At 39.1% G+C, this 21,334-nt stretch overlaps 1 protein-coding gene across 1 annotated transcript in view; it reads right to left on the bottom strand.

Annotated features, from left to right (window-relative positions):
- Positions 1-21,334, bottom strand: part of LOC144719448 (transmembrane protein 132E-like) — a 150,550-nt gene that overhangs the window by 65,287 nt on the left and 63,929 nt on the right. The window lies entirely within an intron of this gene.

Genomic DNA, 21,334 nt, shown 5'->3' with positions numbered 1-21,334 from the left:
TAAATCTTGTTTATTAAAGCTGGTAGCTAACAGCCTTATTTTATTTTAGAAGTGGCAGTCAGCCAGTAGATAAACATCATAAAGGACATTGCCCAGTGCCTATAGCACTTTTCAAGTTGCATATAAACCCTACCAATGGTGCAGTCGTGTCTGTGTAATATTTATGGGTTTTAATGTCATTTTCTGTTTTGTGTTTTACATATCTTGCTTAGTGCATCCGGAATATGGGTACTAGTGTACAGCGATGGCTTTTAAGCATACTTAGTGGCTGAGCTTACTTCAATACATGTTTTAACTTTGTTTCGAAGGGAAGTGCTTTTCTCCCTTGGGTTAGGTTCGGTCAAAGATTATTAAATATGTATACCTGTGTCTTCTACGTCCACACATTATCCACAATGCATCACATGGAAGCTTGCGATCTCACATCGCGACATGCAGAAATTGTCGCTTAAAAAAATCACAGTTAAATATTCCCATTCTATACATTATCAAAAAAGACAAGCATCTACTGGTTATATCACAACCCATCATCGACCTGATGCCTAACAGCCAACAATCCTCACAGACCATTACAGTAACAAACCCGTAGCTGCATTGAAGCATGCAATGATTATCCCACCAGTGATTCGATTAAAAGTCATGATTCAGGATCTTGATAACTTTTTTGTCCCATTTTTACAATTTGTATTTGGTTCTATGTCATTTTCACAGTTTGTTCACTTTATTATCTTACCACAATTAGTTGTAGAAATTATTATTTTTGTATTATGGAAGAAATTATTTAATAGACCATTTACAAAAAGGAAGACAAATATTTTCACAACCAGCGTATTTAAGAACTGTTGGTAGCTGCTAGTTGCCTAAGTTCATATTTTGGTCAGGATCATTAATATTGAGTGTTTATGTCAGATGTTCCAACAGTAAAACCACATCAAATTTGTCAAAGATCTTAGGAGTAATATCCCAAGGCATTCTGCATGCCTCCTTTACTCCAGCCTTACAACTCGAGTATAAGGGTTCCGTGCCATGGCATTGCATAAGCACCTTTATACAATTACCATTTAATGAGATCATCTCCAGCAGTGGGGTGATGGACTGCCACAACTGTGCAATGATGCTTTACACCACCCTTGGTTCCTTGTTTACTTTAACATGGTTTGCTATGAAACTGACTGTCGCCCTCTTTGATGGCAGTGGCAGGGGTCGAGGTAAAGACGGAGCCCTGCAATTTCTTATTCACGTCATTGCAGGCGTATTAAAAAAAAAACTTCCACTAGAGACAAATTTAAATTAATAAAAGTAAAATAAAAATAAAATAAAAATCACGACGTTTCGGAGGCAACACAAGCTTCCGTCTTCAGGTGGAACCGTCACAGCACGATAGCTGTATCCTCTCACTTGATACAGCTATCGTGATGTGACGGTTCCACCTGAAGACGGAAGCTTGTGTTGCCTCCGAAACGTCGTGATTTTTATTTTATTATAATTTTACTTTTATTAATTAAATTTTTTTACCTACATAACTTTACCGGAAAAAACCTAAGAATATGAATCCTTGCAGTCACGAAAGCTTCAAATCTAGAATTCCACTAGAGAGCCCGTGTAGGGCACTCGAGGGTATTTGGCCTACTTTTCCACATCGGCCAGACATCTTGGAGGAGTTGGGAGTAGACAGACTTTACCCCACTACATGCGAGCTGGCGATCTATTAACTGTGTTTGGTTGCACACATTTATACTGCTGGGTGGACACACATGGAGGGAATTTAAGAAACGTGTCCATTGTTTCGACTGCCGTGCAGTGAGACCGAACTAGCGACCTCTGGATCACATGTTCAGTGTGCTAACCATTGCACCGCGGCAGCATCCCAAAGGGAGAAGGGTTATCACATATTCTTCTCTGGTGCTCATTATGTTAGGAATAACTTTGCTCTAATCGGTTTCATGTTTAATGCCTAATCTTTACACGAAAGATCTACCCCCTTATTTATTGCATACTACTAATGCCGCTAAACCCTTGTTTACTTATATTAAATCTTAATGACCTACTTTAATCTACATCATGGAAACTCCTTTGCCAGTACCAAAATATTATAATAGGGTTTCCTCTTTTTTCTGGCAACAAAACAGGTGTTAAGATGTTAAAACACCAAACTGAAACCTTTTACAAGGAATCATGTCTGCATTAACTACAATGCTTGTGGTCAGAATGCAAACAAAAAACATGCTCTGATAATATATGCATTGTCTTTGAAACTGATTGGTCCACACCAGAGACAGCTTTCTTTTGAGCCTAGTCTCAAGCGGTGTTAGACCAGAGGACGCCAAAAGGCGTACAGCGATTCCTTGTAAAAGGTTTCAGTTTGGTGTTTTAACATCTTAACACCTGTTTTGTTGCCAGAAAAAAGGGGAAAACCCTATTATCAGACCTACTTTGAGTTTACCTAGCGTCTACCGAGCGTATATATTTTTATTGTTAACATAGATTCTAGGTGGAGTGGTGGCGCAGTGGTGAGTGCTGCACTGCGGCCATGAACCTCGTGAATTATGTAATAGTTATTATATTCCAACATGAGCCCAGGACGAAGCGAAAACTGCGTCGTGGGTAAGGGGCCACAGACAATCCACGGACCAAAGCCTAGACTCTATGCCCTTAAATGTAAAGGAGGGGAGAAATTGGGCTCAGTGCCTCACCTACTGTAGGTGGGAGACCAAGAGTGGAATCCAGGGGAGGGGGAGAGAAGGGAATAAGAACCAACATAGGGGGATGGAGGGGACGGGGGGAGGGGGAGGGGACTGGTGACTTATATTTAGCACCTCTGATTAGCATGGTTCGCTACGTACGGCGTGAAAGAAGTTCAACGTACATACCACACATATTTAACTCATTTTGTTTGGCTACATCACAACCTTCAATTTTACTTGTAAAATAGCTGGCCAACTGGCTAAACGGCATGATCTGTGATAAAAATAAAATCAAACAAAATAACCCCTCTAAACTCCCAGCCACAGTTAACATCAGTGACAAGTCATTTCTGAACTGGTGTGGCTACACTGCCTCGCAAACTCTCTCATCCCTTCGTCAACCTGCATTGACCGGTAATCGAGAAGCATGGTCAACCAACTCCCATGACCGACTTGGTGTGTCAGGGCCTTAATGTTGCAGTGTAAATTACATTGTTATTTGATTATATGGTGGATTACTTGGTATATTATCGAAATACATTTGTTTTAAAATGATTCCTCGTCTTCCCAAATCATCAATTATGAATTGACTTTGGTTACTGTCACAGTTCTGTGCTACAAAAGTGTTGTCTTTGATATGCGTATAAAACCAAAATCCATTGCGATCGATGACATTGTTAAACTTCAATTATAGCACTCCACTCGGATAGCTGACGAGTGCAAACCACGTGTGTGTGTTCAGACCACCTACAACTGGCCCACGAAATGATGCTGCCTTTTTGAGCGCTGGGTATCCTCGTGTGCAACAATGTCATGTGTGCGTTCTAAAAGGGAAAGGAAAAAAAACATTGCTATCATAAATCCATTAAAGGGATTCATGACTGTCGTGGATTAAGAGCATGCTTTAATACGTGCAATATTTCTATAGTGTGTACAAATGGACATTAATGAAAAATGTGTAGTGTTTTCTAACTGGTTTAATGCATATGTGCACTAGCATGATTTAAATTCAGGAGAAAAAAGCCCAACAGATCGGGGGGGCGGGGGGAATTTGAAATCGTATACGCAATGTAGATAGTGTTCAATGTAGAGCGTGTTCAACATTCAAATACACCATGAGTACAATACACTGTTCAAAATAAAATTTTGCGCACAAATTGGACGTTTTATAATACCTCTTAAATTTTATTTAAAGAGAGTGTTTATATTAAATATGTTGACTACATGTACACTTTTCAACGGCAAATGTACATTATCATGATGATGATAATGGTGATATTTTTATCATCAGCATCAATAGCATTTTGGATTAGAAAAATAATCATGAAACAAGCTATTAAATTGCTATGCTTCAGAGGAGAAAAAACACTAACGTCACACACACACATACCTTCAGGCTGTGTACAGGTTTACATATTCAGCATTCTGCCAGGCAGCTTTAAAGCTGTGATAAACATTGAATGCATAGGGCTAAGTTACAATGTCTTGCTAGAATGAAAATTGATTTTTTTCAGCATTTTCAACATTATGGGTGTGCTAAAAATTTGATAAGATGCAATAAATGTCATGCCCAACTCTGTCTAGAGTACAATGATATCACATTATTTCCCCTTAAGGGGCATGATGTGCTTTTATGTACTCCCGTAGAAATGAAATGTCAAAAGCTGTTTTGGGAAAAAATAGGTGGCTTTTAAACGAACATATAAAATTAAAGCAAACTGACCACAAATAAGTGCAGTCAATTTTTTTTTATTGTTATTTAACTCTGTGCACTTCTAGCTGTGGAACCTTATACAGTATACATTCATTTTAGTAGGAGGAATTTTGTTGTATGCAATAGCACTGCATATGCATCCTTTTTGTATATTAAATGCTCGTCACTTAAGCTTAGCAGTGATAATAAACAACTGTGATAGAGTACACGCATTTCAATTGGTTTTCACAAACGTTATTGAAAATGCCCTGTGCAGGAAAACTCGTGAAACATATGGAGTGTAATAATGATTAAAGGCAAGGATCACGTCACATTCTCTAGACGCACGGTTTTCACAACTATGTGGGATGCGTTTTGAAGAAACTATTTTTTTTTATAACAAATTAAGCAAAAAATAATGCTTGAGCACTGGCGAAGTCCGATTAATATAAATCCGCAACAGTGTGTAAAGTTTGAAAGATGCCTCGAAAGGGACGGACATTTTTTGCGACAAAAAGCGCTGTTGTTACTGGGTCTCGGTATGGACCTCAGTGAGCTGTGGGAGCGCTCAGACACTCGGTCTTCATCTTTCCTTTTAACATTGCCATTCACTGTGCTTCTTTATCGCGATGTCCAACCTAGGATACTAAATTAATGGTTTATTTCACATCCTTCAATTATGGTATTGCACGATAATAAGCGTATCATTAGTATGCTGTGTTTGATGATTGATATGTACTTACAGCCAGGAGTGGCCCAAATAGCTTTTAGAGTGTCCTAATGGACGTTTCGCTATTTTATTTCAAGCTGATAATCATTTTTGTCCAGCTGTTTTATTTCCGACTATAAATATTTCATACCCATATATCAGAATATTTTGATTGTAATCTTAGCATTATATAGTAAATGGCATTTTTACTGATGCAGTAATCATACATAGTCCAATTGCTTAGAAAAATTGCAATATTCAAGCCTTAAAAAATACAGCAAGGAAAATATGCCAGTAAATATATTCCTCTCAGCAAAAATATGTATTTTAAATGTTCACGTAATCTTAGCACTGTATATAAAATGAGCAGTGAAATATAGAAAAATCCTTTATAAATAATTTAATGTTGTAGGTATTGCCCATGGATTTATTAATTATATCTAAACACAGTAGATACATTGAACATTTTAAGCTCAAATAACCTTGGAAAATAGTTGGTGCATCAAATATTGCCCCCATTGAAGTCTGTAGTGATGCATGTTACTGCATAATGTGCAAACTTCCATGTTGTATTTAAAACTATAATAATTTGAATTAAACTTTAATGGTATCTTGAATCGAAAAAACTTTAATTCAAGTCATGATTACAGAAAGCAATAATTTCACAAATATTAATCTTAACAATTTGTACAAAAAAAAATCATCATTATCGACATCTTTGCAAACAATTCCAAAGCCAATATGGTGCAACAAACGTTGTAAATTGTAGATGACATACAGTACTCGATCATATTTATCAAGCAAAGCTTCCAGAGCTGGCGTGTCAGTTTGATGTTAACAGGCTTGTATTGTGTGGTACATGTGTCAGGCAGAGATGGCACTGTCATTATTTCAATATGCCGTTTCATTCTGTCATGTCTACCCCACTGTGAAAAATGTAAAATTGTATTATCAAGTCACGTAATTTGCACCTATGGCATTTATTGTCAATGTTCTTTGCATAATGCGTGTACTTGTATTTCAAGCACGGCAATATATTTTTTTAAAATTCCATTGCAATGTCTGAAATGATGTTCTACTGCTCCTCCATCTTATGACATCAACGTACAGCACAGCAAGTACGGATTTCTGCCTAGATCAAACAGACAGTTAATTGCCCATGGCTAACCCTTAATAATGTGACAGGCAGTTGTTTAGGATTTATGTTGGTTGATAAAGTATGACTATGGCCAGCTGTGTTCATATGAAGATCTATATTTGTCACCCTTCGTTCTTTATTTACTTAAACGTACCTTACATTTACAAATGACAACATTTATTTAGCAAATGCTTTTACACGTGACATTCACACAGAGCACTGGATACACACGAATAATATATAATTACATAAATAATGCAATAAGTAGTTAAATAAGTAGATAAACATTTAAATAATATGTCTATGTTATTTAAAAATAATAACACAATTTCGAAATTTGGAAACGAACTCATTTTGGAAGAAAATCTCGCGAATATATGTATGTTTTGTTGATGATAAACATAAGCAAACAATAACACCTTCGGCAACAGGTTTTAATTCGTTATATTTACAAATGTGGCATTACAGAGCGCTCAAGCGAGAATGCACATTCTCTCGCACATTTTCTACCAAATTAACTTTAGAGCGTGACGTTAACATTCTTAAATATCTCACAGGACACGGCACTCCATTTTATATTTATATATAATACCCATGAAACCACCTTTTTCATGTCAGAAGAAGCATTGAAAGGCATCGAAATCATGACTGTCAGGATAAACACAACTGTGACAAGGAAACTGCCTTTGTGAACAGTCGTTACAATAAAAACAGATAAGTGAGATACAAAGTCATGTGCACAGTTAATGGTTACATTTTAAGGTCCATTATAAAATTGATATATCTGGAGAAGTTATAGTCTGGTTTTGTTTGGAGGTGGCTGAGTGTATATGTGACAGTGTAAATTTGACTTTGCTTAAAGTTAATTCATAATCTATATATATATAATTCATGACTACGTTTCTGGTCTTAATACATAAACCAGATGATGTTCCAAAAGATTAAATTTACTATTTACTATGTAGTTCTTTTTCAGAAGCGACCTGGCCACAACGAAGTGGCTTATCATGTGGAAATTTATGGCAGCCAACTACTCTAAAAGCTTGTTTCTAAATGTGGAGGGAAAAACAACACGACCACGGGGAGAACATGCAATCAGCAGTCATGTCCCAGTGACTGTACGGACACGGAACCTTGACTTGAATAGAATCATAATATTTATTTATACTGGAGGAATCCGATGAGCTAAAAAGGTATTTTTTCACAGCTGTCCAGTCAACTAAAATAGAAGCTCCTGGTATATGAATACAAGTGCACATGGAGTGTGTTTGGAATTTCACGACAGGATAAGGTAAGCAACTTGGACGTTGGGAAGAGAACATTGCAAAAACGTTCTGTAGATTATTAAATTCGTTTTTTTCACACGCAAGGGAGATAAAGCAGCCGGCACGCCGTGGCTGCGTACATCAATTCAACAATACAATATGAAAACATATATATAGGGGGAAAGGGGTAAGGTTAGCAATACAGTGTTTTAGAGGCGGGAAGGGATGGGATAGTTAAGATACACGTTTATTCAATAAAGTGCGAATATTATTGGGTGTGGCCCCGTCTGAGCAAATGAGATTAATGACAGATCAAACAAAGCGTGTGGACAATGAGGTGCTGGTCTCCTCGTTGAGAGGTTTTACGAGGGTAAGGCGCGGTCGTGAGGCCGCGATCGTACGTAATGTAGCAATAGAAAAAAAGGAGGCTATGATGAATGGGACACATGTGCAGGGTGGAGGAGGGCAAATTACTGAACACACACATTGGAGTGGGACACCAGGGGTCGATAACCAAAGGGAAGACTTGAAACCAAACGACCTTGGAGGTCGGGTTTAAACTTTGCAACAATTATAGGATCTAGCAGAAGGCAGGAAGCAATTGTGAGGTGTGGTGGAATCAGTGGTGGCATCAATGACCTCTTGACCTTGACCACGGAGCATATATTTTAAAATGCAGTGCATAATGCATTGCCCTTGTCCTCGTGTGGACATTATATTGAAAAGTTTCCCTCCCTTGCATATTCACGCAACCAGTTGACATTCTTCAGTGACAATTATAACTACGATGTTATTTGCACACTGCGTTGTCAATGATGGCCACGATAGCTCTTTAAGATGGAAAAATGTTCGCCAACAACGACGCACGGCACACTATAAAACCATCCAGCCCACTCGAACATTAATAGCGATACGCTCTCCCGCTAATTATTTCTTAATGTTAGCATTCAAACGCAGTGTACTGTCTCAATTACAGGTGAATTATATTTTAATATTGTAACAAGATGTGCTCTGGAGCATGGAGGCTGACAATACTTTGCATATATTGCACAACGTGCTCACGAGCATTGTTCATTATAGGATGAGAGCATTTGGTAGCAGAGCAATTACACATTTGTGCAATACTCTGTATTTGACCCGATGCATTCAAATGAGGGACACGGAGATGTTCAACAACGATATGAAATGTTCCACCATGAAACCATCCACCCTACTCAAAACATGTAATATTTATTGATGTTCGAATTTAAATGCAGCGTGACACTGCTAACAAAAAATAGGTCGTCAGTTAAATTAGCCATTCGTACAGCAGTGTGGCTGTTACCATTTTGATTACAATTGCTGCAGTTGGTTCTGCTTTTTGTTTATTTCATGTTTCTTTGCATCAGAAGTGGAGTGATATACTTCATGGGTGGTTGAATTAATGGTTGCAATTCAGGGGTCACGATTCAATCCGATGAATCGATATATATATATATTTTACATTGCAGTCATAAATACCGGCTTTAGAGGCGAATGTAAACCCATTACATGCAATACATACAAAGCATAATAATAGATTCGTACATGCGCGATCCGATGCATGTATCATGAGTGTAAGAACCATATTGATGAATGAAGCCATGCATTGGTACTTGTTGAGTTTGTGTATAATTGGAATATGGAATGTAGGACTTAAAACTATCATGGCTGCAGGAATTCATATTCTTTGTTCTTTCGGTAAAGAGGGGGCACCCCTCCTGCATTTGGAGGCTTGCCCCTTCTTTTCTCTCCGCCTGATGAAGACCGCTTGTGTTGCGAACAGAACGTCGTGGGTTTTTTTGCTTTTATTATTTTCTATTTAAAAATTTCATTAAATTATTTTTATTTTCTATTTACTTTACTTTACCGAAAGAACCAAGAATAAGGAATGTCTGCTGAATTATACAATACGAATAAGAATAGATCGTCTCGAACAAAAGACTACCCTTCCCCCTCAATACCAATGTAGCACATTGTACAAGGTTAGAGCTGAGTCAACATGGTTTCTGAAAAGGCATTACACAAAAGCCAAACTAATGTCCAACATTTAGAAAGTTGAAAAATTCTGTTCAGTATATTTATTAATCACTGTCAGTGTGCAGGAGTGATCCCTAAATTAAAATTCCAACCAAAACAAAATGGATGCAATTAAAAAATATAAAATGTAATTATCATCATTGCCAATGGTTCATCCACTGCTTGATGAAAGCCTCACAAATCTCGCGATCCTGCAAAATGATAATAATAATCCACCTAGCACCTGCACACAAGCTACATTTCATTGCTCCATCTCTTTGATAGACGTACACTTTTTTTTAGATTAGATCGCGTTAATATAAATGTGTCGTTAAAATGTAAATGTATGCGATGTAACCCAACAAACCTCGACTATGAATAATATTGGTCGTGAAAGCCTACGTATTAAACTTCCACTTGAGTGATTTCATTCCTATCTGTACTCGCATTATATTTTTATTTTACTTAATTTTGTAAACGTGATGTTAAAAAAACATACCACAGCACACCGCAATTACTAAAAACAACATTTAAAAATGATTTTTGCAGCATAAATGAAGGTATATAAATTGTATATTTTTCTTATAGGAGAATTAACTCTCGCTGGCTTGGTTATATAACTAATGATGTACAGGGGAATCAACATACTGTATGGTATGATAAAGATTCCCTGACAACTGTGTACAGTCCAGTCAGCCCCATTAAAATCCCCATACAATAATGATAGCCATTAAAAGGAAATGTATACAACAGTTATATGGCTGAGCGACATAGGGATACAATGAAGAGCAGGCTTGGTTCGGGTGAATAATACGTTTAGTTAGCGGTGTGAAGGTCCCGTTTGATAACACTGGTCTACATACTACTCTTTGGTTCTTTCAGTAAAGTCACGTAGGTATAAAATAAAAATGTTTTAGATGTCGTCTGCTTCAAACATAACAATTAAAATAACTTATTGGCTACTGTTCCCAAGATATTTAAGTTTTTACATTTTACGTGTATGTATATTGTGTAGATAGTAGAGTTTTACTCGTAAATTGTAAACCTACGTAGGTCTTTTCATGTCTTTATGGTTGCTTTACATGATAACATTTCACCTGTCCTGTTTATGTAAGACTTAAAAAATCAGCAAAGGGGTTATATAAATAAATGTATTATGAAACAAAATGCAACAAACAATTATGTGTATATAAGTACATAGTTTATTTCTTATTCAGTGTCCACTCGGCGCTTCTTGGTATGTCTCTTGTATTCATTAAATGGAGCATCTCTTGTCACTGTCCAGCAATAGTCTGAAAGCATTGATGAGCTACATTTGCCCTGATAGCGTTTCTCCATTGTTGCAATGTCCTGGTGAAATTGCTCGCCATTTCCGTCGCTCCTGCTCCGCAGTTTGGTGGGAATAAATCTAGATGAGTGCAAAATTTTTATATTTAGTGACATGTTGCAACCAAGGCTTTTGTATGCCTTGAGGAGGTTTTCCACCAACTCCCTGTAGTTGTGTGCCTTGCTGTTTCCGAGAAAATTTGTTGCCACTAACTGGAAGGCGTTCCATGCCGTGCTTTCATTGCTACGCAGTGCACTGTCAAATGCATAATCTCGAAGAAGTTCACGAATCTGAGAACCAACAAAGACACCTTCCTTTATCTTAGCTTCACTTAACCTTGGAAATTTTGCACGAAGGTACTTGAAAGCTGCTTGTGTTTTGTCCATGGCTTTGATAAAGTTCTTCATCAGATCCAGCTGATGTGTAAAGGTGGTAACAAAATCTTCCTTGAAGTGGTGGATGCTGAACACGTTTCCTCCCACGCTCCAATGACTGTCGGAGTGGCCAATCTATCTTAATGTAGTGGGAATTTCTCACGCGATTATCTCATTCGCAACAGCACTTTGTGTATCCAGTCTGCAGACAAAGCAAGAGAGCAACAACCTTCATATCGCCACAAAGCTGCCACTGATGTTGGTCATAGTTTATGCACCTCAAAAGTTATTTCATGTTGTCATACGTTTCCTTCATGTGGACTGCATGACCAAATGGAATGTATGGCAAAACATTTCCATTATGCAGCAAAACAGCTTTAAGACTCATCTTCGATGAATCAATGAACAGTCTCCACTCATCTGGATTATGAACAATGTTGAGGGTTGCCATCACACCATCGATGTTGTTGCAGGCTACAAGATCACCTTCCATGAAGAAGAATGGGACAAGATCCTTTTGATGGTCACGGAACATGGAAACCCTAAAATCACCTGCCAGGAGATTCCAGCCCAACAGGTCTGCCTTACTCTTGGGTAGTTCCAAATCCCTGACAAGGTCTTTCAGTTCACCTCGTGTTATGAGGTGTGAATATTCTTTGATTCTTACGGTAAAGTCACGTAGATAGAAACATAAAAAAGTGAATAAGAAATAAAACTAATTAAAATTTAATAAAAAATAAATAAAATAAAAACCACTAATGTAGACTGTAGCTTGGTTCTTAATCGGTGTGAGTGTACTGCCAGTCTATAATGTAGACTGTAGCCTGGTTCTTAACCTGAGTGAGCGTACTGGTAGTCTATAATGAAGACTCAATCTTGCTACTTTCGGTAATAAAAATAAAAGAAAAATATAAAAACCACGACGTTTCTATCACCACACAAGCGATCGTCTTCAGGAGGAAAGCAGGGGGAGGTCACCAAAGACAACCGTTTATAAAGGTGTAATAAAGGTCGGGGAAACGACTTCTGGAATCCGGTCTTTATTTGCCTTTCTTTACAACACTCCTTCACGCTGCTGACAGACAGCGTGAGAGGGATAGAGAGACGCGTGGCCACGTGGTAGCCTGGACTCCCGCGTGGCCCCTTCCTTCGTTCGTTCCAGTTCTGACCACGTGTTGTTCGGTTCCACCCCTATTTAATACCCGGGTCACGTGGTACCTTTCCACCAATCATCGTAACGAGTTGTGATCCGTCAGCGACCCGGATATATCCTCACATTACAAAGGTTTAAAAATAGGGCGTGGCACAAGCGCAAAGAAGTGGGTGGGGCCTATGTGCCGTGGGGTCAGAGAGCACCAATGTGAAGCACGGAACATGCAGTGCCACAAAACGTCTCAGTGTCAGAACGAAGTGGGCGGGACATATGTGCCCTGGGCTGAGATCACAAGAAAACGACACAAATCAAGTTATGACTTGACCTTTGCTCCCTTGACAAGACTGCTAATATGCTCACCAAGCTTAAAAACTACAGTCTACATTATAGACTGCCAGTACACTCACTGAGGCTAAGAACCAGGCTACAGTCTACATTATAGACTGCCAATACACTCACCGAAGTTTAGAACCAGGCTACAGTCTACATTATAGACTGCCAGTATAGACTGCCACTCCGATTAAGAACCAGGCTACAGTCTACATTCGTGTTTTTTATTATTATTTTAATTAACTTTATTTTTCTTATTATTTTTATATCTACGTGACTTTACTGAAGGAACCATAGAATATGAATTCCTGCAGTCACACATTTTATGGATGGGTATATGGAATTGATGTGGTTGAGAAATTGGTTCAAAGTTGGCAGGCCATGTGTCCAAATGATGAAAGTGTCATCTACGTATCTACCACAAGGAAGGACGTAGGGTGGATGTCTGAATGGCATCTGTCTCAAATTTCTCCATGTAAACATTCGCCATCACTGGTGATAAGGAGGAACCCATGGGGGTACCTTCATTTTGTTTGTAGAAAGTACCATTCCAGGTGAAGTAAGTGTTGGTAAGGCAGTGCCTAACTAAAGTTGGTACTTCAGGATTCAGTCCATGTTGGACCAAGTCTTCAATTATTGCTAAGGTGTCAGGTACAGGAACCTTGGTGAACAGAGAAACTACATTAAAGCTGACGAGCAAATCATCTGGGGACAGTGAAATGCCCTTGATTAGAGAGACCAAGTGAGCTGAGTTACGTACTGCTGAGGTAGTCTTGCCAGTGAATGGAAGCAAGGTCTCAGACAGAAATCGAGCCAGTTGTAGGTAGGTGAGTTGATAGTGGAAACAATGGGCCGAAGTGGTGCACCGTCTTTATGGATTTTTGGAAGACCATAGAATCTGGGTGGTCTAGTTACTACTAGACTCACCTACCTACAACTGGCTCGATTTCTGTCTGAGACCTTTAGGGAGAGCCGCTTGAATGGTCCGATTAGAGAGTCTCTTTCCCCCCGTTCCCCAGCTTTTTAGTCCCGCCTACTTCTCCCCCAAACATCACTTCCTCTCCCCCTGGCGCTCACGCAGCCCACCTCCTTCCCCTACCCCACACCCCCCCCTTTTCCCCCTTGCTCCTCCCCCCTGTCTTACCTATATAACCTCTTGCCATGGCAGCTCTCTCGCCCACTTCAGCATTTTTTTCTTGCTGTGGTGTTTCCACCTGATGAGGATTGCTTATGCTGTGATCGAAACGTCGTGAATTGTTTTATTTTATATTATTTTATTTCTACCTACGTGACTTTACTGAAAGAACCAAAGAGTATAGAAATGTGTCCCTTTGCAAAATCAAACACTGACAAATAAGGGCAATTTGTTCAGCAGACTTCTAGGAATAACATGATGCAATTTATTTCATGCATGATGCAATACCAGGTTCAGATTGCATCACTCATTGTTTTGCTCAAAAAGCAAGTACTGTACTGTCCAAACCCAGTCATATATTTATTAATAGATCCAGTCAAAGATGTATTTTAGTCATTTCTGGTTTAAATTGATATCCCTTTCTTTTCTAACTCACTTATTCTCCATCATTCCCAAGTCAAGGGTCATATATACTGACCCAGTCGCATATTTTGAAGGCTAGATCCAAGCAACAATTTTAAGCATAATTTTCATTTTCAGTGACCCAGAATTAGTAAATCTGAACTACATTTATTTCGGAAGCATTTTGGCTGTAGACCAGTGTAAGTGATCCAAAATACTTAACTTCCTTGAATACATCTCGAACATAGCACAACTTTTCAATAAAAATGCAAATTTAATGGAAAGAAAATGTCATTGAACTTTGTTTTTGAATTGCTTTTTTCTGATGCATCGTCCCACTTTCGACCACTATGCCAGTATTGCAATTGTTAACATTCCCATGAGCATTATGGTTATTCTTTCGTAGCTTTCAATTTAAACATTCCTATTGAAATAACGTCTAAACGAGTACAGCAAAAGAACAGTATTTAAGAACGTTTATTTTGCATGTGATCATTGTTGCTAATGGGTGCAGCAGTACTGCATTTCTTTAGAATCTGAATGACACTATGTATATAGTCATCAGTATAAAAGCCTTTTCTCATATAAGCTTTATATTTTGTTCTGAGTTGATTTATAAATTAATTCTTATTTGCATCTCGGTGATCTTTATGAACAGGTTATATTCATGTGATAATGCATGTATGTATATTGAACTTCTTTCGCACCATACGTAGCCAACCATGCTAATCGGAGGTGTTCGGGAAGGACAACAAACTAAACACAAAAATCAGTTTTCAATCGATATTTATAAGTGCACAGCTCCAGGAGCTTCCTAATAAGATACAAATCAATCTACAATTGAATACAGTAGCAAAATATAAATCAGAAGCAAACAAATCAAAATGTGAGACACCATGCTGACGTAAGATAATTAAGTGGGCATAGAGATCGGAGAGAGATGCACAGAGAGAGAGAGAGAAAGACACACAGAGAGTCGGAAATAACAGCTGACATAGGCAGGTAGGATGGAAACATCACAGTCAGTTAAGACTTTACCTGGTTAATAACGTTCTTCCAATGATTGCTCAGTTTGTACCCATCTTCTCGGTTGAAGTTGTATCTGTGTTTTACTCCAGTGACCTGGGTGCTACTGCAGGGTCTACTTTCTGCCTCGCCTACTCCCCCCCTTCTCTCTCCCCCCCTACTGCCGAGGCCTACTATATAACCTCGTGCCATGGCAGATCTTTCGCCTACTTCAGCAGTTTGTTCTTGCTGTGGTTGTTCCACCTGATGACGATTGCTTGTGTTGCGATCGAAACGTCATGATCTATTATTTTTCTACCTACGTGACTTTACCGAAAGAACCAAAGAGTATGGATTCCTGCAGTCACGAAAGTTTCAAATCAAGATTGAACCGCCTCTGTGGGGAGGGTTTCCACACAACTATTCGATCTTTTAACAGACTGTGAGACAAAAAGGCTCACCTGATTGAGTCTCTCACCTTTAAATTTCGATTTAAAGCTTTCGTGACTGCAGGGATTCATCTTCTTGGTTCTTTCGGTAAAGTCACGTAGAAGGAAAATAATAAAATAATAAAAATAAAACATAATAAAATAATTCTCACGACGTTTCGGCTACAACGCAAGCAGCCGTCGTCAGGTGAAGAATGAAACACCACCAAGCTTGGAGCGTATATTTAAGCTGGGTTGGAGGTGGAAGAAGAGCGCCTTGAAGAGATGCCGTGACAATATGGTAATATCGATCGCCTTTACACTCACATCTGCTGCTGTCACTTCTCCTAACTCTAATCGGATTTTGTTTAGGGCCAGCCTAGCTCCAATCTCAGAGAGAATGAGATTGCTCCGATTTGAACTTGATCATTTAGACAATATTCTCTTACAATCACACTTAGAATTAACAGATATAATGTTCACATCTGATTGGGACCACGTAGATAACATTACAGTTTATTCAGCTACTTCCATGTCAACCAAATGTAAAGTTAATTTGATTACTAAATTAAACCTCCTGTCAAAAAAGAAGCCAGAGCCACACGCTAAAAAGTTATATGTTAACAAGATTGTCATCAATCATAGTAGCATCCCAATTTCCGATAGCCTAAAATCGGTACTAGCTAAAGGGTTGAATTTCGCAGTCACCCCTAAACACATCACAATGGATGATAGATCTGAAATCGCTGCTATCATCAAAAACGCTAAGAAAACCATTAGCAACATCAGCAAGGACGAGGGTGTTGAACTCTCTGAATAAAAAAACAGAGATGACATAGTCATCCTCTCAGCCGACAAGGGCAATGCCACTGTCATCGTGGATAAAACCACTTACAACATCAAAATTCTTCTTAATGATGGCAGCTATACCAAAATCAACAGAGATCTCACCAACCGCCTAGTTACAAAAAACAACAATATTATCACTAATTCGACTTATCTTATCGATTCAAACAACCAGCGCTCTCTAAAACCTTCGGCTGCTAGACCACCCAGATTTTATGGCTATCCAAAAATCCACAAAGAAGGTACCCTGTTCCGTCCTATCGTCTCCACCATTAACTCACCCACCTACAAACTAGCCCCATTTATGTCTGAGACTCTGCTTCCTTTCACGGGCAAGACCACCTCAGCTGTATTTAACTCAGCTCACTTGATTTCTCGAATTAAGGACATCTCACTGTCTCCAGTTGATTTGCTCGTCAGCTTTAATGTAGTTTCTCTGTTCACCAAGGTTCCTGTACCTGATACCATTGCAATCATTGAAGACTTGGTCCAACAGGGACTGAATACAGGTGTACCAACTTTAGTAAGACACTGCTTTACCAACACTTACTTCACCTGGAAAGGTACATTTTACAAACAAAATGAAGGTACCCCAAGGGGTTCTCCCTTATCGCCAGCGGTAGCGAATGTTTTCATGGAGAAATTTGAGACAGATGCCATCCAGACATCCACCCTACTTCCTTCCTTGTGGAAGAGATACGTAGATGACACGTTCGTCATCTGGCCACATGGCCTGCCAGCATTTACCCAATTTCTCAACCACATCAATTCCATACACCCATCTATAAAATCCACATGGAAGTGGAAAAGGATGGTAAGCTACCATTCCTGGACGTTTTGATCGAGAAGAGACCTGATGGCTCATTGGGACACTGTCTACAGGAAAGCCACCCGCACGGATGCCTATCTAAAGCCTGATTCCCACCACCATCCGGCCCAGAATAATTCCCTAATCAAAACACTACACCATAAGGCATGTTGCATCTACGATCAGCATCACCTAGCCAGTGAGCTGGGGCACATACACCAAGTCCTCAGGATGAACGGATATTCTGACCGTACAATCCGCAAAGCTGTCTCCCCAGCCATGGGGAGACAACCATCTGAGGATCCAATCAATACCATCACGTTGCCATACATAGCAGGGGTTACCAAAAAGATTTTCAAAATCTTAAACAAACACAAGATCCAGGTTCGTTTCAACACAGTACACAAAATCCGTGATTTGATCCCATCTGTAAAGGATGTGATTCCTGATATGCAATACCCGGGTGTCTACAAACTGAGTTGTGGCTGCGGCAGCAGTTACATTGGGGAAACGAAACGACATGTCTCGGACCGCGTTCGTGAACACAAGGCAGATCTGAAACACAGTAGGACCAATACCTCTGCCATTGCTTATCATTGTTTTAACGCAGTGGGCTCATACGAAATTTACTTTTCCAAGACGAAGGTACTCTGCAAACCCATCGGCTATTATCAGAGATTTGTTCATGAAGCCATCCAGATATATAAACACAGACACAACTTCAACTGAGAAGATGGGTACAAACATCATTGGAAGGACGTTATTAACCAGGTAAAATCTTAACTGACTGTGATGTTTCCATCCTACCTGCCTATGTCAGCTGTCATTTCTGACTCTCGGTGTGTCTTTCTCTCTCTCTCTGTGCATCTCTCTCCGATCTCTACTCCAGTGACCCAGCTGCTGCCACGGGGTCCACTTTCTGCCCCGCCTCCTCCCCCCCCTTCTCTTTCCCCCCCTGCAGCCGACCTCCCCAGTGCTGCCACGGTGGCCCACTTTAGCAGTGTTTCCATATTGCAACACAATCTTTGAAATTCTTCATTATGTTAATGCATATGCATTTACATATACTGTTTATGACTATAGTATTTAATTTTAAGTACAATATATATTGCATAACTTACGCTCATTTACAGACTTATCAAATTACAAAACAAATCAGTAGGGTTGTAGTTAGAAGTCGAAAGGTCAGGTACTTTTTATTTAAATGCAGGATTTGTCTATTATTACACTTGCATGCAACACCTTAAAAAAATATTTATATATTTGCTTAATTTCAATAACGTTACATAAGAAGCGATAGCTTTATTTAAAAAAAAGCATATGAATGTGAACTGGTGAAATGAACATATCTTTACATGACATTGGTATGTCAAGTATGCACTTGTCAAAAGTCAAGCTGAATATAGAGCACAATACAATTTTGGATTAGAGCAGGATTCTAACACAGCCACGTGTGAAAATGCTGCACAAAACAGCAGGGATTGAATGGGGAAAGATACGACATATATGCAATGCTATATAGGCATGCATATACATGCTATATTTTTGAAGTGGAATAAAGTGATGGACAGAGGAGGAGGGTGCTGATCTTGGGTTTGAACAGGGGCATTGAGTTGACAGCAGGTATGGCCAGTCAGAGTTCCAGTTTATTGAGGTTACAAAGGAGGACCGACCTTCCACAATGCTATATATATACAATCATTAAGAACAGATATATTATACAATGTGTAATGATGTGCCAACCAGACCTTATGACAGAGTAACAGGAGTACTTTATATTCAGTCATCCTTTGATCGTGTTCACGGTATCTACCTGCATCGTAGATTGTCTGGAGAAAAAAAACTTCAACCTGCGGTCATTAAACCCCACGAACTGCTGTTGTCAGTAATAATTACCTCGCTAGAAGGAAGCACAGTATTGGCCTTTGAGATGTTTTTCCATTTAGCCAGTTTTTAGAGTGAGGATGCCAATTTGCATTAACGCAAACAAGCAAACCACACGATGTTTCATGTTGGAATGTCTCTTGGCATAGATTTTTTTTGACAAGCTAAAATGACCATTGTCTCAAAGATGGCACGCGCACCATTCACCTAAATTCACCAAAAGGCAGCGTTCAAACTTTGGACCCTATGAACATCATGAAATGTTCTCAGAATAAAAGAAGAAAGGAAACATGAGACCCAGTTGTGTTTGTGCATAAATAATCATAATTAATAACACGGTGGGAATATATTTATCTTTAATCCATGATTCATTGCAGCCTTCAGCCAATTTCTCTCTCAAAGCATTTTAACCAAATCGCATAACACGTGCATTTTGCATTCTGGCTGCAATTATTTTTCAATTATAATAAAAGTACAAAGCTGTGGCGTTCCACAAGAAAGGTCCACCGCACACCCCACAACATTGCAGATGACATGGAATTTCACTGCCAGACTTCCTGACTCATACGTACAAACAAGATCACATCTCACAAAAAGTCTTCAGTATTTACTCTCAATTTAATCGGACGTCAATTTACAAGATTACCACAACTCTCTGAAAAGACGGTAAATGTGAATATTTTTTTGCAAGCCTAACTCTCCCATGTCGTCTCTCTCCTCGCCCGACTCGTCGACTTTGCTCTCGGGACACAAGCCTCTTGGTGTAACCCACAGCCTAACAAATTGTGGGAGGTCACTCCTCCGCTTGAAATTCTCTCCCCATAGTAAGTCAGCACTACTGGCTTCCTCCCTCTCTTCTCAATCCAGACTTGAGACTTATTTTTATTCTCCAATAACACCCTACTGTTTTTTTTGTAAATCCACAACCCCCATACACAGAATCACCCTTTCCTCCTACGACGTTTCCAGTCTACAGAAAATGTGTCATTTTATAGATTCTCTGTGAGTACAAATAGCATTTTATTAGTTAATTAATCGTAATTGTATTGTGGTATTGTATTACACTTGCTTAAGAACTGTTAAATACTCCCACAAAATGAGTATAAGGGATAGATCAAGATTAATTTCACATTTCGTATAAATGAGTGTCAATATCCAATGAGCAGATAGCAAGACAATAAAAATAATAAAGGACACGTTCACTTTGCTTTTAACTGAGCATAAAAGTAAAACAAATCCTCACGTAATGGACAATTTATCAGTACCATTTCCAGTCCATTCAACGTAGTCATTTTCATCCCAAACATCAATTGACTTATAACGTTGTAATCCCAAACGTTTATACATTATTTACTAAATTAATTCCCTTACATATTCGGCAAATGGTGTGTTTAGGCGCTTCGAATTCAAACATTAGGTTAATGCTGCCATCATTTAAAGTATAATTTCTTCAAAGCCTTTCGGATACTGCATGTGCACAGTACATGGATACATAAAGAGGGCCCGGCAAAACAGCCCGGATACACGCCACTTGGGTAAGTTTGCATTGATGAGCACTTTTAAGGCTATTACAGCAAATGAGAGGCTGGTGGGGACCCGCTCCCAATGGCTGGACTCATTTCTCTCTCCACCCCACAGCCCGTGCCCGATGTTGACACACCACGCCAGGTAATCATTTCAGACACAGGTGACCTAAGGGAGGCACAGGTCAGGTTTATATGCCACAAATACAGATATCCTCCATTTGCCCTTTACAGGCTGTCAGGGCAAGTGCATACACAGTAAACAAGCTGGCTGGTTTGGCTTAGCACCGTGCCCCAGCCATATTTGTGTCTATAGTTCCACGTTGAATTACACCGTACCAAGTACTGTACGAATTTAATGCAATTACATTGTAAGTGATATCCTACATGAAGGACGTAGAAGTTACTAATCCAGTTATGCACAGGATATCATAATAATATATTTCTTTTTCGTGTCTGTTATATGTGTCCGGCGATGTATACTTTAATTGTGACACGGTGTTGCAGTTAAAAAATGCTAATTGCAAAGCGCTTCCTCAAACTAAATTTCACCCATGTCTGAAAAGTGATTTTAACAAGCTGTCGTGGTGTAA

This window comes from Lampetra planeri, chromosome 6 (assembly GCF_965212315.1).
Source record: "Lampetra planeri chromosome 6, kcLamPlan1.2.h2, whole genome shotgun sequence".
NCBI lineage: Eukaryota > Metazoa > Chordata > Hyperoartia > Petromyzontiformes > Petromyzontidae > Lampetra > Lampetra planeri.
Note: the sequence above shows the minus strand (reverse complement) of the source record. Positions and strands in the feature narration are given on the sequence as shown.